Source organism: Myxine glutinosa, chromosome 1 (assembly GCF_964187855.1).
Source record: "Myxine glutinosa chromosome 1, kmMyxGlut1.1, whole genome shotgun sequence".
NCBI lineage: Eukaryota > Metazoa > Chordata > Myxini > Myxiniformes > Myxinidae > Myxine > Myxine glutinosa.
In genome coordinates, this window is record NC_136261.1 from 441128742 (window position 1) to 441146797 (window position 18056).

At 44.1% G+C, this 18056-nt stretch overlaps 2 protein-coding genes and 1 long non-coding RNA gene across 4 annotated transcripts in view; 2 read left to right on the forward strand and 1 right to left on the reverse strand.

The window, feature by feature from the left end:
• The window catches only part of LOC144889694 (uncharacterized), a 798143-nt gene that overhangs the window by 566036 nt on the left and 214051 nt on the right, over positions 1 to 18056 (forward strand). The window lies entirely within an intron of this gene.
• LOC137418362 (E3 ubiquitin-protein ligase Midline-1-like) overlaps positions 1 to 18056 on the reverse strand; it is a 466393-nt gene that overhangs the window by 121004 nt on the left and 327333 nt on the right. The gene's annotated exons all lie outside the window — the stretch shown is intronic.
• Positions 3597 to 18056, forward strand: part of LOC137419619 (uncharacterized) — a 34445-nt gene continuing 19985 nt past the window's right edge. Inside the window, exons 1-2 of one of the 2 annotated variants that reach the window (XM_078771079.1) lie at positions 3597 to 3750; positions 10146 to 10578. The gene's annotated coding sequence lies outside the window, so the exon portion shown is untranslated. Of the gene's footprint in view, positions 3751 to 9956; positions 10038 to 10145; positions 10579 to 18056 lie in introns of those variants that run through there. The other variant, XM_078771078.1, reaches the window with a different exon arrangement.

Below are 18056 nucleotides of genomic sequence, written 5' to 3' on the forward strand. Positions count from 1 at the left end.
AATGATGCTACCCCTCAGCCAATGATGTGACCCCTCAGCCAATGATGCTACCCCTCAGCCAATGATGCTACCCCTCAGCCAATGATGCTACCCCTCAGCCAATGATGCTACCCCTCAGCCAATGATGTCACCCCTCAGCCAATGATGCTACCCCTCAGCCAATGATGCTACACCTCAGCCAATGATGTCGCCCCTCAGCCAATGATGCTACGCCTCAGCCAATGATGTGACCCCTCAGCCAATGATGCTACCCCTCAGCCAATGATGCTACCCCTCAGCCAATGATGCTACCCCTCAGCCAATGATGCTACACCTCAGCCAATGATGTCGCCCCTCAGCCAATGATGCTACCCCTCAGCCAATGATGTGACCCCTCAGCCAATGATGCTACCCCTCAGCCAATGATGCTACCCCTCAGCCAATGATGCTACCCCTCAGCCAATGATGCCACCCCTCAGCCAATGATGCTACCCCTCAGCCAATGATGTGACCCCTCAGCCAATGATGCTACCCCTCAGCCAATGATGCTACCCCTCAGCCAATGATGCTACCCCTCAGCCAATGATGCTACCCCTCAGCCAATGATGCTACACCTCAGCCAATGATGTCACCCCTCAGCCAATGATGCTACACCTCAGCCAATGATGTCGCCCCTCAGCCAATGATGCTACACCTCAGCCAATGATGTCGCCCCTCAGCCAATGATGTCGCCCCTCAGCCAATGATGCTACACCTCAGCCAATGATGTCGCCCCTCATCCAATGATGTCGCCCCTCAGCCAATGATGTCGCCCCTCAGCCAATGATGCTACACCTCAGCCAATGATGTCACCCCTCAGCCAATGATGCTACACCTCAGCCAATGATGTCGCCCCTCAGCCAATGATGCTACCCCTCAGCCAATGATGCTACCCCTCAGCCAATGATGCTACCCCTCAGCCAATGATGCTACCCCTCAACCAATGATGCTACCCCTCAGCCAATGATGTCGCCCCTCAGCCAATGATGCCGCCCCTCAGCCAATGATGTCACCCCTCAGCCAATGATGTCGTCCCTCAGCCAATGATGTCGCCCCTCAGCCAATGATGCTACCCCTCAGCCAATGATGCTACCCCTCAGCCAATGATGCTACCCCTCAGCCAATGATGTCGCCCCTCAGCCAATGATGCCGCCCCTCAGCCAATGATGCCGCCCCTCAGCCAATGATGTCACCCCTCAGCCAATGATGTCGCCCCTCAGCCAATGATGTCGCCCCTCAGCCAATGATGTCGCCCCTCAGCCAATGATGTCGCCCCTCAGCCAATGATGTCGCCCCTCAGCCAATGATGTCGCCCCTCAGCCAATGATGTCGCACCTCAGCCAATGATGTCGCCCCTCAGCCAATGATGTCGCCCCTCAGCCAATGATGCCGCCCCTCAGCCAATGATGTCGCCCCTCAGCCAATGATGTCGCCCCTCAGCCAATGATGTCGCCCCTCAGCCAATGATGTCGCCCCTCAGCCAATGATGTCACCCCTCAGCCAATGATGTCGCCCCTCAGCCAATGATGCCACCCCTCAGCCAATGATGTCGCCCCTCAGCCAATGATGCCGCCCCTCAGCCAATGATGTCACCCCTCAGCCAATGATGCTACACCTCAGCCAATGATGCTACCCCTCAGCCAATGATGCTACCCCTCAGCCAATGATGCTACCCCTCAGCCAATGATGCTACCCCTCAGCCAATGATGCTACCCCTCAGCCAATGATGCTACCCCTCAGCCAATGATGCCACCCCTCAGCCAATGATGTGACCCCTCAGCCAATGATGCTACACCTCAGCCAATGATGCTACCCCTCAGCCAATGATGCTACCCCTCAGCCAATGATGCTACCCCTCAGCCAATGATGCTACCCCTCAGCCAATGATGCTACCCCTCAGCCAATGATGCTACGCCTCAGCCAATGATGCTACCCCTCAGCCAATGATGACGATGATGCTACCCTAGACGACCCATGACCCGTTGGGTCAATGTCAGTTTGAATAGATATGAGAATAGAACTAAAGCGAACGCTGGACATCATCAGGGAGATTATTTGGGCCAGCAAGCCATAAGGCTCACCTCTCCAGCGTTCTAAATCAATTACCTGTGACACGTGATTTCGGCCCTTATCTCCGATCACGTTGACGGAAATCACCACAGCATATCATCAAGATCCCTCCAAAAGGCTCATCTTTGTCACATACATCATGCAACGTGCGATCCACAGCCTCGAAACTCTCTCTCCTGATCATTGGACACTCATCCCACACGATGGGTTTTGTACTTCGAAAGAGGTCTGCGATAGTGGAATTTTTATCGATGTTGCATACGCCATCTTCCCTCGGTGTCAGAGGGATTTGGAACCTTGAGTGCGCTGTTCTTCCACCAGGCATGAGGGTAGCAGCTATGCCAGATGAGGCCACCGCAGGGGGCAACTTCTCCGCTCGCTCTCACTTTAGAGAGAATCAGGTTGATAAGAAACGTCTTCCCTGTGCCTCCAGGCACGTCAATGAAAATCATTGATGACTGATTCGTGCGGATGTTGCTATTCGCGTCCATAGACGTGAGGTGTGATTCGTTGTCCGCGTCCGTAGCGCCGTCAGAGGGTTGATACGACATTCTTCCTGCAAATAGTATTGTGTTTGTGCTATGGTTTTGCCGATCATCAAATGACAAATAAATTACATTGTGAAAATTAAAGATTTCAAATAAACCTATTTAAAGTGTATGCGCATATAAATAATAAAAAAAATCGAAGAAATATCTCTCGGTAGTTTCCTGAAACATATTTTACTTCCGGGTAATAATGTTGAATGAAATGACGAAGATATATACTGTATGCCTGTTATTTTAGGCGGTGTATTTTCGTATATCAACGTGGCGCGATTTTAAAAATATATCTCTGCAATTTCCCGTGTGTGCGTGAATGTTCTCAATTATTTCTTTTACCGAGTCTAAAACCATCGATAAAAATGAAATCAGATGGCGACTTAGATTGAAGATAAAGGCGTGAAACAGACTCAATGGCCTTGAAGATACAAGCCTTTCAGAATTCATTTCGTTCTATAAACGGAAACTTTCATCGGATTTTCTTCCCGTTTTTTTTCAACCGAGTCTAAAACTATGTTAGCGACTGTGAAAAACGAAATGATATATAGAATTTGATTTGAAATAAAACTGAGAGAGAGAGCAAGACACCACGGGCCTACAAAACAGGCCTCAAAGCTATTCGAGTTAATAAAATGGTGGATATTACTACTCTCTCAAAGGGGGTAAGCCACGCCCCCGGACCAATCGAATGTTACATACAAATACGCAAGATTTCAATTTTATAATTATATAGATAGATACATAATACATTTGCTGCTTAAGCTGTAAGAAATTGATTTTATGTACATTTTCCGCTTTGTGAGGTAAATGCTTTGCAAATGGTTTGTGTTTCGCCATTGCATTGGCATTGCTGATTTATCGTGCAGAACGACAAACTGCTGCATGATTGTTTGTATTGAAGCCGAATGTGTGAACTGCAATAATGGCGATTTGTTGGTAATTTGCTGTTTGTTTCTCATGTTGTAGTTTCACGGAGTCAACGAATAAAACGCCTTCTGTATGAGACCCAAACGTTCCTGTAAACCTATTTGACGGTGTTCCTCTTCTTCACAGTTCGAGCCCGAGCGGCTCCGCTTCTTCGTAAGCTGAACCCCAGCGGTTGCACTCAGTGTGACGGTCGGTAGGTCACACAGACATAATGGAACTGGACACTCGAGCGTCATGCTCCACTATTTCAGAAACTGTATATTATGATAAGTTGTCTGAATTTTAATTTTACAATAACATAACTTTGCGTAGTTGTACGGTGTTATTGGTTCTTTTTGTTGGATGTACCAAGTAGTCAGGTTCACTGTTTTTTCGTTCAATTTTTTGGGAAATTAGCAAAACTATATTTTTTGAATATTCAGAGCATGAGGAATCCAAAAATTTATGTTGGTATTTGCGTAGACACCTTTGCGAAAATGACACTCAGGACAGTGATGAAGATCTGTAAAAGCATATTCCTGAATGGTATAGACCTAGTAGATCCTGTGTATAGGACTTTTAGTTCAATCTGATACTAACAAGGCTGCTTTCTTGCTTTATAACCCATACCTATAACTTTAAAGGACTTGCAATATCATGTATTATGTAATACAGTTGTATCACAAATATAAAGACAATGGCTTTCAATTGCCTTTGTTTGTTGCTTTTCTTTAATCCTGAGCACTATTTTGAGTCCTTTATTGGATTCCTTGGCCCAGAAAACATAGGATTAGCATATTTAATCAAGTTTCTAGGTTGACTAGAAGCCGAGATGGTGCAAAATATGTATTTTATGGCAGCCATTTTGAAAATCCAAAATGGCGGACATGCACGTGTCTGTGCAAATGCCAACATTGATTTTCTTATTCTCCATGCTCTGATGATTCCAAAAATGTACAGGTTTCCTTATCCCAAAATTTTGAACAAAATTATATTTGTTAACAAAGTGCACCTGACTATCTTCATCACTGTCCTGAGTGTCATTTTCGCAAAGGTGTCTACACAAATGCCAACATTAATTTTTGGATTCCTCATGCTCTGAATATTCCAAAAATGTATAGTTTTGCTAATCTCCAAAATTTTTGAACGAAATTATATTTGTTAACATAGTGAAGCTGACTAAAGTTGCCAGTTATGGTATCGGGTTAACCAGGCTTCCTGTGAGGTTCCCACTAGAAGCCTATTGTTCTTGTAACACATTTTCTGGAGATTATTCAGACAAAACTGTTCTAGATAGCTCCACGAAATGTTAACTCATTGTAGATACCAATTTAGCTTGGTGCATCATGAATTTTGTTTTTGCAGTTTTGACTTGCATTTTGTAGGTAAAGTTATGTAATTGCCATTGCTTATTATGTCAAGCTTTAAACATCTCTATAACCGCTGAAAAGATAAAGGCGAAATTAAAAAAATATGATTACCTCGGTATGGGAATAAAAGTTTGTGGAAATTTTTTTTTTATGGGTCATGTGATTTGGTGGCCCTATTGGATTAAAAATAAAACTAAAAAAAAAAAAATGCGAAACTGCCTATTGGATTCATACAAAACTTGAAACACATGTGAACAAACTAGTGGGGGGAAAATATTTGCAAACTATTATGTCATCAGTCATATGGTTTGACTGCCATCTTGAAATCAAGTAAAAAATTAAACAAGAACTATGTCGTGCATAGCACGATACTTGTGAAATCCCTAAAATAGGTTGTTGGCCTATGATGACCTCAAAAGTAATTAGTGGTTGGATTCAGTGACCTGGTATGCAAATTCTCTTAAAATTTCAAGTCAATCGGATGAAAATTAATGATTTTATAAATCTGGCCGATGTTGATCGTTTGGCCTGTGTAGACCTCAAAACAAGTTGTGGTTTGAATTCAGTAACCAGATATGCAAATCCTTTTAAAATTTCAAGTCGATCAGATAAAAATTGAGGATTTTAGAAATTTGGCCGATGTTGACCTTTTGACCAAGGTAGACCTCAAAAATACTTGGTGGTTGACTTTATTGATGAGATATGCAAATTCTCTTAAAATTTCAAGTCAATCGGATGAAAATTAAGGATTTTAGAAATTTAACAAAGTTGGTGACCTTTTGCCTTTGACCTATTGACCTTTTGACCCAAAAACAATAGGCATCTTGCTTATGACCAATTCTACCATTTCATGAAGTTTTGCGAAGATCGATTGAAAATTGTGACCTGCAGGCGACTGACATACAGCCAGACAGACAGACAGACAGACAGAATAACGCACAAGACCAACCAATATATTTGAAAGATCTTATTTGTAAGACTCAGGAATATATTAATACTTGCGAAAAAAATGATTTTCGCAAGTAATAATACATTGCAGAGTACCTCTTAATACAACAACAAAAACATGCATTTTAAGGCCATTTTCCCTGCAAGAGCGGGGGTCAGCCTTGCGGTCCCCATGACAATCTTCTCCATTTTGCCCTATTTTCTGCATCTCTCCTTGTCAACCCCCTTGCCCGCATTTCTTCTTCCACCATCTTTAGCCAAGTCTTTCTCGGTCTTCACTGTTCTCCACTTCCTTTTACATTCATTTCCATCACTCTTCTCAACCAGTCACTTTCATCCTTCCTCAACACATGACCAAACCATCTCAACCTGTTCCTCTTCACAGCATCAAACACAGGCTCTATTCCCATCATCTTTCGCTATTCATCCTTTGTCTTCCTCTCTCTCAACGACACTCCGCACATCCATGGAACCATTCGCATTTCCACCCTTTCCAGCCTTCGTTGCTGCTCTACGTTCATTACCCATGTCTCGCTCCCATAAATCATAACACTTCTCACACATGCAGCGTACACCTTTCCCTTCAGCTTCAATGACACTCCCCTCCTCGTCAGTACACCACTCAGTTCCCGAAACTTCTTCCATGCACATCTCACTCGAGCAACCGTTGCAGAGTCTGATCCACCTTCTCCATTCAGCATGTCTCCGAGGAAGCAAAATGTTTTCACACCTTCCAGCTTCACACCGTCTCCAAGATCCAACTCAACATTTCCTCCATCTGCAGCTCCCTCTGTGCACACCTTACATTTGAATGTAGCTGCCACACTGGTTAATGACCCTCTCAGACCACGACATTTTTGATGAACCCACTCAGCGCACATTGTAGATTGAATGGAGTTCACTCCAACACCCTTCCTGCACACAGCACATGGCCACTTCCCAGTTCTTTCCACTTCACCACATGCTTTACAACTTGCCATCACCTTCGTCTTTCCGATATTCACCTTCAGACCTTTTGTCTCCATACATTCCTTCCACTTGTTCAGCTTTTCCTTCAGTCTATCCATACTTTCCGCAATCAACACCAGATCATCTGCGCACAACAACTCCCACAGTAAACCCTCCTTTACATTCTGGGCCAGCACCTCCATCACAGCCTCAAATAGTAGTGGACTTCGTACCGAACCCTGATGCACTCCCACCTTCACCTCAAACTCACCACTGTTCCCGTCCTTCATCCTTACAGCTGTGCACGCTCTTTTGTACATTGCCATCACCACTCTGATCAACCATTCCTCCACGCCCAACTTCCTCAATGCCCATGTCAATACTTCGCGTGGAACCCCATCGAATGCTTTCTCCAGATCAACAAACCCAAGAAACAACTTCTTCCTCTTCTCCATGTACTTCTCCTGCAACTGCCTCACAATAAAGAGCGTGTCTGTCATTCCTCTTCCTGGCATAAATCCAAACTGCATTTCGTCGATCTTCACCTTCTTCCTTATCCTCCTCTCCAACACCCTTTCCAATACCTTCATGCCATGCTCCAATAACTTTATCGCTCGGTTTGAGCCACACTCCAGAGGGTCACCTTTCCCCTTGTATAGAAGGACGAGGGTACTCAGTTCCCAAGCCACTGGAATGCGGCCTTCTTTCACCACCAGATTACAGATCTCTGTCATTCTGTTCACACCCCAACTTACTGCTGCATTCAACATATCTCCCACAACTCCCGTCGGCGCTCCCACTTTTCTACTCTTCATTGCTTTTATCGCTTCCTCAACTTCCTTCTCAGTTATCTTCTCTGCCGGTCCTAAAACTGGGTTACTCTATGTTGCCATCCCATTCATTCTCTGTATTCAACAGCATTTCCATATATCTTTTCCATCTTCCTTTAATCCCATCTTGGCCCACAACGATTTGTCCCACTTAATCCTTCAAGCAACTCACCCCCATCACATCACACCTCTTTCGCTATCTGTTTGCAATCCTGAATACCGCTCTCTGACCCTCTTCCGAATCCAAGCGTTCTCCAAACATTTTCCGACATGCCTCCTGCGCCTTTGCTGCCTCTTTTCTTGCAGCCTTCTTGGCTGCCTTATGACTTTCATGCTCTGCTTTTTCTGCTCCCGTACCCTTCCTCTTCTGCCACTCCTTGAACTTCTTCCTCTTCTCATCAACCCTCTTTCCAACTTCATCATCCCACCACCATGTTTCCGAGTGCCTCGGTGGTCCTTTTGTCCATCCACATACCTCACCAACGGCTCCCAACAGACTATCTTTCATTGACATCCAATCACTTTCAAGCTCAATCACATCATCCTCTACCCTACTCAGCCTCTCTTTTAATGCCTCCCTTACTGTCACCTCTTTCAACCTCCACACCTTCATTCTCGGTTGGTACTTCACCCGCCGAGCTCTCCTCACACCTTTCACCCTTATGTCGCAGACAACCAAGTGGTGCTGTGAAACAGCCTCCTCCCCCGGGATCACCTTTGTGTCCCGGAGGTGCCCCTATCTCGCCTACGCACCATCAGGTAGTCAACGGTTGGCGTCGACCCACCTGACGTGTATGTATCAAGCTTATTATCCTCTTTCTGGAACTGTGTATTACAAATCAACAATTCATCTCCATCAGCAAACTCCAAAATCCTTTCACCTTCTCCATTTCTCACACCATATCCGTAACCCCCATGAACTCCCTCAAAACTGTCCATACTCCTTCCCACATGTCCATTTGGGTCTCCTCCTACCACAACAACTTCCTCATCTTTCACGTTTTCCATCAGTTTCTCTATCGCACACCAGAACCTGGTCTTCTCTTCATCGCTCCGACCAACCTGCGGAGCATATCCCGAGATGACGTTCACCAAGAGGTTTCCAATCATCATTGCACATACCTCTTAATAGATCAATGCAAAATTTCATGCATATGATTAACGACTGATGTGGCAAATATATTTGTGACCTATGATGGCATCAGTCATGTAATTTGGCGGCCATCTTGGAGTTGAGGAAAACATTCAACTTTTTTCTTCTCCAAAACTGCAGAATGGATCAATGCGAAATTTAATATGGATGATCAACTCCCCATGAGGAAAAATATTTCCGCAATTAATTTGTCATAAATATATGCGATAAACATACAATGAGAAGTACTTTGACAGGAATACTGGAATAATAGACTGGGATACTCGGTATATGTGGTTCTCAAGGATACAACAGGGATCATCTGGATTCTGGGGAGGTATACCAAATACACTGAGCCGACAAAGCTAAACACTCTGCAAACCGGTTTTGCAATCAGGAGTCGCTAAAAGGAGGTGAAACACATCGTCAGAAAATATGACCCCGACTTTATTAAGTTTGATTTACAGTGACAGGGGAATCAGTCAGAGCGGGCAATGAAGTTACTGTTACCTTTCACCACCACATACCTGTGTGAGTCAGGGTTTTCACTTGTGACTGGCACAAAATGAAAGACCAGGAATAAACTGAAAGCAAATTTGAATGTTATTCCGTGAGTCGGCCTCTCACCCATCCCACCTCGGATTGATCTGATTGGTGCTCAGAAGCAAACCCAGTATCCCACTGATTTAAATAGCACTCTATATTTAAGGTTTAAATGTCTTGAATAAGGAACCAAATAAAGTTGTTGTTATTATTATTATTATTTTTATTATATTTTATTTAATCCCTGGCTGCAGACAGTTACATACAACTGTAAGTTTCTGAGATGACAGGATCATGTATGTTGAACCTGAAAAGTTTAACTTCCAGGAAAATAGAGACTTCTTAGTGCAGGTGTGTGAGACAATTGCATTGAGAGGAAAATATAAACAGGTTTTATGTGTACGTGTGTATTAAACAAGAGGATCAATTCGGACGCTGAACGCGACGTGAAGCTGATGTCAAATGCGTAAATTACGTCAACACATCTTCAAACTCGGATCGCATCCATGTGCTGTTCAGGTCTTTGAAGACAGATTTTTGGTCACAAATACATGGAATTAGAGTGGCCGATGCAGCTTACCGCCTTATTTTGGGCTCATCAGGATAAGGTACGAGCAAATCATTTATTTGTGACCATGCTTCACAGCTCAAAGGTGAGTGTGGCTGTCTCTTACGTATACTGTCAGTCTAAATGTGGCGATCAAGCTGGATAAGTTTACCGTTTAGCTGGGTATGTTATTAAATTGGTTAAGATAACTCGCAAAACGTTCCAAATTGAGGGAAGAAAATAACATATGTAACTTTTCTGTGATTAACATAAGCATTGTATCCTTGGCAGGTAATCGGTGAAATGGAGAGCTTCTTGGAATGGCTCAAGTCCCAAGGCCTGAGAGCAGAAACAGCCCAAGCAGTGATCGATAAGCTTGGAATTGAGAATCAGAAGGTTATTCGAGCTATAACTGAGTCGGATCCATTGTGGACCGAGCTCCTCTCTCTCGCCAAGGAGAAATTACAATTTGCAATGTATGCTGACTTCTGTAAATTTATGAATTCATTTTCGAAGCCGCAAGATGTCCAGATTGCAGGTTCTTCTCTTTTGGGAAGTATTTTCATCAACTTGGAGAATGTTATTTGGGAACTTTCCAGTTTCTGTGAAAAGATTTTCGGATCCCAAAATGTGCAGCTGGAAAATGTTCCTAGTTTCCATGGAATCGGGTTCAGTGATTTCTCCTGCCTCCACTCTCAGGATGACGGATTACGACCCACGTCTGGTAAGTAACTTTTAATACAACATCACATGTCAACAAATATCTTGATTTTCCACCAGAGAGGCATGTAAGGGAATTGCAGAAGTGTTGTTTGGAAGGACGCAAGGAAAGGGTGCATTGTCAATGGATATAAACCAGGTATGGTGGACAGAGGAAGTAGCGAAGCCAGTTGGTGAAAATAAGCAGGTTTGGAAGAGGTCATTGAAGATCAATGATAGAGGTAGACAGCTTGATGTGGGGTGCTGCACCTGTATGGGCAGAAGAAGAAAGCAGCAAGAAAATATGTAGATAAGGCAAGGAATGATATGAAAGAGGAAATGTACAACAAGTTTGAAGAGGAGGGAGGGAGGAAGTTTATCCATAAATTGACTCGTGACAGGAATGAGGATAGCAAAGACATGAAGGGAGGGGTGGTGATTTAAGGATGGGGGGCGGAAGGCCAGTGACAGAGAGGGGTGCACGGTTGAAAGTGTGTGAAGGAAATTTCAACGAGCTGCTGAATCTGGAAGGAAGCAACAGCGAGCAGCAACTGCAGAGTCATGTGGAAGGAAAAGTGAAGATCAAGGAAGAGGAAATGCGGACGGAAATGCGGACGCATTGAAGAGGACGAAAAAGGGAAGGGCGCTAGGCATTGATGTATGTAGACAAATGGTAATTGCAGCAGGAGAAGTTGGAGTCAGGTGGAAAAAGACTTTATTGAATGTACAGACTTGGCATTTAATATGGAATATTTTTTTGGTGGGGGTGAACTTACTTTTCAAGATGACTTAGAACCAAAAGTTCATTGGAATTATGTTGAAATTATTCTAGATTTTGTTAATGTGACCTTTAAAAGAAACAAAAAGCACATTTGACATTTCGAAACAAATAAATTGATCCTTGAAAGTTATGAAAACTGATATCGAATTCAATTCACCGACAGTACTGTGTTAAACCTATGTACGTTTTCCTGAAGTATCTCTATTTTGCACATTAGCCAAAAAATTTTTCAACAAAAACAAAAGCTAAATTACAAATGGGATTACAGACAGTTAAATTACAGTTCAGTACTTCGTGTAACCCCCACGAACATTCAGGAGAGCACGTACACGTCGAGGCATGCTGTTCACGAGATTTGCCAAGGTTTGGACAGGAATCGATTGCCATGCAGTGACAATAGTCTGCTGCAATTCACGCACAGAGGTTGGCTGCTGGTCCTAGTTGTCGATTTGACATGTTAATTCTGCCCACAAGTTCTCTATCGGATTCATATCCGGGACATGGCAGGCCACTCCATATGCTCTACACCACGGTCAGCAAGAAAGCGTTGGATCATGCGAGCACGATGAGGCCGTGCACTGTCATCTTGGAAGACAAAGTTTCCTCGAAAGGCTGCACGAGCAAATGGAAGCAATGTTTCTTCCAGAATGACCCTGTACTTGAACTGGTTCAGGTTTCCATTAAGAACAACCAGGTCAGTTTTTCCCCTTGCATGAAAAGCAGCCCAAACGGTCACCCCACCACCTCCAGCTTGGACTCTTGGCACTATACAATCTTCGTTGTGGGCTTCATGCACTTGTCTGCGCACTCGGACGTGGCCATCTTGACAATAGACCAGAAATCTAGACTCGTCACTGAAGGTCACGTGATTCCAGTGTCCTGGCTGCCATTGATGGTGCTCTCTGGCCCACTGCAATCGGCGCTGGCTGTGTTGTCTGGTCAGGCGTGGCTTTCTCAGGGGACGCCTGGCACGATAGCCTGCTTGAACCAGTCATTGGTTGACTAGCCTTCTGGATACAGGCACATTTGTCAGTTGCTGCCACTCAGCCCTAAGCCGATTAGCTGACTTGGTACGGCCATTGCAGACTAACCGGTGCAGCTGGCGATCATCTCTAATTGTGGTTCTGCGTGGACGTACTGGCCTCGGTATTGGAGTAGGGACACCCCTCTTAGCATATCGTTTCAGGATCTTTAACACCTGACCTTGAGTGATGCCATACTGCCGAGCAATAGCATGCTGTTTCATGCCAGAATTTCGTAAAGCCACCACTCCATGACAAACAGCATTGTCAAGTTGACGGACTATCTCCAGAGGAAGCGGCAATAACTTTTGTGGACGTGCAGCAGTTGTTTTCCACGAATACAGAACGCAACACCCCTTATATGCCCGATTGTGAAGCCAATCGTCAAATGGACCTGTCCTTACATTTTGTCACGCCACCTGCGATATAATCCTGTTATTGACTTCTTGCTGTGAAAGACAATCAGTGACATGGTTCTTTCAACAAAGACATCACCAAAGGGTAAAAGAAACTCACCAGATTTATATACTGAGTTCAGAAAGTAAACCCAAGTCAAGAAAAAAAAAATTCCATATTAAATGCCAAGTCTGTATGTATGAGAGATGGGTCAATTCCGGAGGCGTGAAGGATGGGGTTAATTGTGCCGATATGAAAGGGTATGGGGGTGTTCAAGATCTGGGGAAGTACAGGGGCATTACATTCCTTCATCATGTCATGATGGTCAGGGAGAGGGTTCTGGACAGGAGGAAAAGGAAGAGTGTGGAGAAGGAGATCAGAGAAGAGCAGCAGGGGTTCAGAAAGGGTAGGGGAATGACAGAAGGGATGTTCACGCTGAGACAGCTGGCGGAGAAGCGGTTGGAGGTGCAAGGTGAAATGTCTTTGGGATTTGTGGATCTGTAGAAGGCCTTTAATCTGAGAGACATGGTGATGGTGACACTGAGATGCTGAGATGGATGGGAGTGACGGAAGCAGAAGTTCTGCTTCTGTGACGGAAGAAGCAGAAGATGGGAGTGACGGAACAAAGAGAAGAGTTTTGGTTGGTCCTCGGATGTTGGAGTTCAATGTGAACTTCGGTTTGAGGTAAGGAAGTGCTCTCAGCTCACTCCTGTTTATCATGGTGATGAAGCTGGAAAGTAGAAAGGTAAACATGAAAGATATTCTGGGGAGGATATTGTTTGAGGATGATCTCACTGTTGAGGTGGAGTGTGGGCAGGAGATGCAGGAAGTATGGGGGAGTGGAAGGAGGCATTTGAGAAACTTGGGCTGAAAATGAGCATGGAGAAGACGGAGGTGATGTGGGTTGGACAGCAGAGTAAAAAATGAATATCAGGTTGTAGGGGAAGGAGATCATACAATGAAATAGGTTTGAGTATCTGGAGGGGAACAGCAATCGGGGGTGGTAAGTCAGAGTCAGAGGTGCAGAGGAGGATTCTGGTTGGTGCATACATGTGGAGGAGGGTGCATTGTGTAATGGCAGACAGATTTTAATGAGATTAAAAGGGAAAGTTCTGACGTGGTGTGTAACACCGGCCTACGTTCTGGGTCTGGAGATTGTGGCACTGACCAAGAGACAACAACAGAGTCTGCAGGTTTGCAAGAACAACTGAGTCAAGAGGATTGTGGGGGTGAAGAGGGTGGATAGAAGGAGAATGGAATGAACTGAGGGAGGACATTGGTGTGCAGATGAGCTTGACATGGAGATTGCTGAAATTCCTTCTAAATTGGGCTCATCATTTGGTGCGGATGGGGAAAGAGAGAATGGCAAAGAAGGGTGGATAGGTTGAGGAAATAACCACAACAACAGGCATTTTTAGGCCATTTTCCCTGCTAGAGTGGGGGTTAGCCTTGCATGCCCCATGATAATCTCCTCCATTTTGCCCTATTTTCTACAACTCACGTTGTTAACCCTCTTGCCCGCATTTCTTCTGCCACCACCTTCAGCCAAGTCTTTCTCGGTCTTCCCCATCCTGTACTTCCTTCTACATTTATTTCCATCACTCTTCTCAATCAGTTACTTTCATCCTTCCTCAACACATGACCAAACCATCTGAACCTGTTTCTCTTCATAGCATCCATCACAGGCTCTTTTCCCATCATCTTTCGCAATTCATCATTTGTCGTCTTCTCTTAAGGATACTCCACACATCCACCGAACCATTCGCATTTCCACCCTTTCCAGCCTTCTTTGCTGCTCTACGTTCATTACCAATGTCTCGCTCCGATAAATCATGACACTTCTCACACATGCAGCATACACCTTTCCCTTCAGCTTCAACGACACTCCCCTCCTCGTCAGTGCGCCACTCAGTTCCCAAAACCTCTTCCATGCACTCTCACTCTTGCAGCCGTCGCCGAGTCTGATCCACCTTCTCCATTCAGCATGTCTCCTGGGTAGCAAAATGTGTTCACACCTTCCAGCTTCATGCCGTCTCCAAGATCCAACTCAACATTTCTCCCATCTGCAGCTCCCTCTGTGCACACCTTACACTTGAATGTAGCTGCCACACTGGTTACTGACCCTCTCAGACCACTTAGAAGGGGGGGCCAAAGTGAAAAAATGTGCCTATTTAAGGTTTTAGGTGGTCAAACATGTTGTACTTTTTTCTTATGTGTTTTTGGGTCGGTATATACATTCCGCATATGAAATGACTTGTTAACTCGGCCGATCTTCTTGCAAACTCACTGTATAGGCTCGAATCTGAACTTGCATCCCGATTTGATTAGAGCCAAAAATTAGGGGTAGGGGAAATAAGAATGCCTTTATTATGTATTTTTCGTTAATAAAACCACTTGTGTTGGGTATCATTGGAAAGGTCTTGCATCAGGCTAAAAAGTGGTGGTATGCAAATTTTGATGACGTCATTGATGACATCATCAGAGGTCAAAAGGTCACAAAGTTGAAGGGGAAGTGAGAATCTGGGATACCTGTGCAATAAAAGGGTTAAAATCAAAAAAATGCAAAGAGGTTGTAAAAAGAAAACTGACTTGTATTTTAGAGTTCCTATACAGTTCGTATCAAAAAAAGGTAATCCAAATTCAAGGGGTTAATATGCAAAGGTTATTTAGTTTGACAATTTACATGTGGTTTACCAATTATGAGGAGATCCTCAGCTTTCCATTGATGCCTTTCATGCATCATTGCTGTCACACATGACTGAGTACATGTTCATTGAAAATGACAAGTTCAAATCGCATTTTTACATGTTTGGCTAATCGGTGCAAGACAGTTTAAAATGGACGCATTACTTGTCGACTGCCAAGTTGATTATGTAAAATTGTTAAGCTGGTCTGGTAATCGTCGGTTGCATCATCCTTTGTTTAAGATGGGTATTTAAGATGGGCCTACACCTACAGTGTATGGGTTTAGAGACAGTTTGAGTCATTGAAAATATGGTTCAACTTACGACTGAACAGCGGACCTTCGTGGTTACAACCTTTCACCAAACTGAAAGTTTGCAGCGAACTCGTGATGCGTTCAGGGAATGTTTCCCAGAACGGGAGCCTCCAGCAGCCAAAACCATCTGGGCGAATGTTAGAAAATACCAAGAGCATGGCACTAGCCTGAACCGCAACAAGGAGAATTCTGGTAAGAGGCGCACTGGGCGATCGGAAATGAACATTGCAGCAGTAAGGCAGCAAGTTTTGGAGCATCCTAGGGATACCAGCGCAAGACGAAATGGGACGGGATTGCCTTCGGCAACATTCAACCGAATCACAAGACTGGACCTCCACCAACATCCATATCAGATTCACATCCGGCATCAACTTACGCCAGGGGATTTTGCCAGGAGGCTGGTGCTTGCCAGATGGTTGATAGCACGTTGCGAAGCAGATGTCAATTTCCTGCGGTATCTCGTCATCGGCGATGAAGCTGCTTTTGCCATCGACGGCAAGGTCAATACCCATAATGTTCTTGAATATGCACCGACAGGACAACCCCCAGAATTTAATTTTGACACCAAGATGAATCGACAAAAGTGGACTGTTTGGTTGGGATTTTGTGGAAGTGCTCAGGTGATTGGACCATTTTTCTTTCAAAGGAATGTCAATGGTAACAGGTATCTGCAGCTGATCAATGATGAAGTTTTACCGCAGCTGGAGGAGAACTTTGAGCGACAGGTTTGTGGTGTCGCCCCAGCACATCATCTTATCGCTGTCCGAGATTGACTGAGGGAACTCTGTGGAGACCGAGTCATCGCCCTCAACCATGCAGTGGAATGGCCGCCAAGATCACCTGACCTCACACCATGTGATTATTTCCTTTGGGGACATTTAAAGAACAAGGTGTTCGTAACTCCTCCCCGTGATCTTGACGAATTGCAGGGCCGTATTCGACATGAAATGGATGCTTTGCGGAATGATCCAGCTATGGTGAGATGAGAAGTACAGGGCATGCTCCGCCGCTGTGAGCTTTGTGTTGAAAGGGGAGGTGGACATGTTGAAGTTGTGGGTGCATAAAGGCCAATCATTCCTGAGAAAAGTTCACATCTGACGTTCATTTTGCACCAATTATCCTGACTTGCATCGATTAGCCAAACTTGTAAAAATGCGATTTGAACTTGTCATTTTCAATGAACATGTACTCGGTCATGTGTGACAGCAATGATGCATGGAAGGTATCAATGGAAAGCTGAGGATCTCCTCTTAATTACTAAACCACATGTAAATTGTCAAAATAAATAACCTTTGCATATTAACCTCTTGAATTCGGATTGCCTTTTTTTGATACGCACTGTATAGGAAGTTTTTAATATCAAGAAACTTTACAAATATATTAGCATTACAGTGTTAACCCCTTCTGTTTCAGGGACAAAAATTGCGAAAATGGTAAAAAATTGGAATTTTCAGAATAATGAAACAAAGATTATTTTGAAGCAGGGAAGGACATCCAATCAGAGTATCTTGATGCTTTAATCACTCTGAGTTCTCAATGTCTCTTTTAACCCTTTGTTTGGCAGTTAACCCTTATTGACTGATAACATGAACCTGATATTTAATACGTTAATTGTTAAATGATGGTTACTGGTATTTTCTCTAAATGATAACTGCAGCCTATAAAGGCAAACATATCCTCACAAATAAACCAGCCATGCATATGTAGATATTACTGACAGGAAAATAGTGATAATAGAATACTGAGAAAGGCAAAAATGGTCAAAACAAAAGTCCTAGCCAAAACCACACGATACGCTAATGAAGCAATTTCATGATTCCGGGACAGGCGTATCAGAGTATCATGCAATGTTGTACATGGAAGGCTTTCATGGAGCTTCCAATGACCAAAAGAAACGAGAAAAAGAACTTAAATTACAAATATTCTCAATGTTTTTAAATGCACATTTGGCCATCTCATTCAGCTAGATCACAAAGCTTAGGAATCCCACAGCAAACGCAGGCAATTGTACATTTGACATTGGCTAATTTTCATGGACAGCGAAGTCGACAACGTCCTTTTTGGCATTTACATGACGTCACGATAATGTGGGGTTTGGGAGCCTTTGTCATTGTGATTGCAAACAAGGACCCATTCTCAATTTTTCGTTCCAAATTTTGTTGGGTCTGGTAAAATCGGATTTATTTCTGTTTCTCGTTTGAATGAAATGAATGATCGTTTTAAGGCCATTTTCCCCGCCAGAGCAGGGGTTAGCCTTGCGGGCCCCATGACAATCATGGTTCCCTGTTTTGAGGCAATGTTTTTAT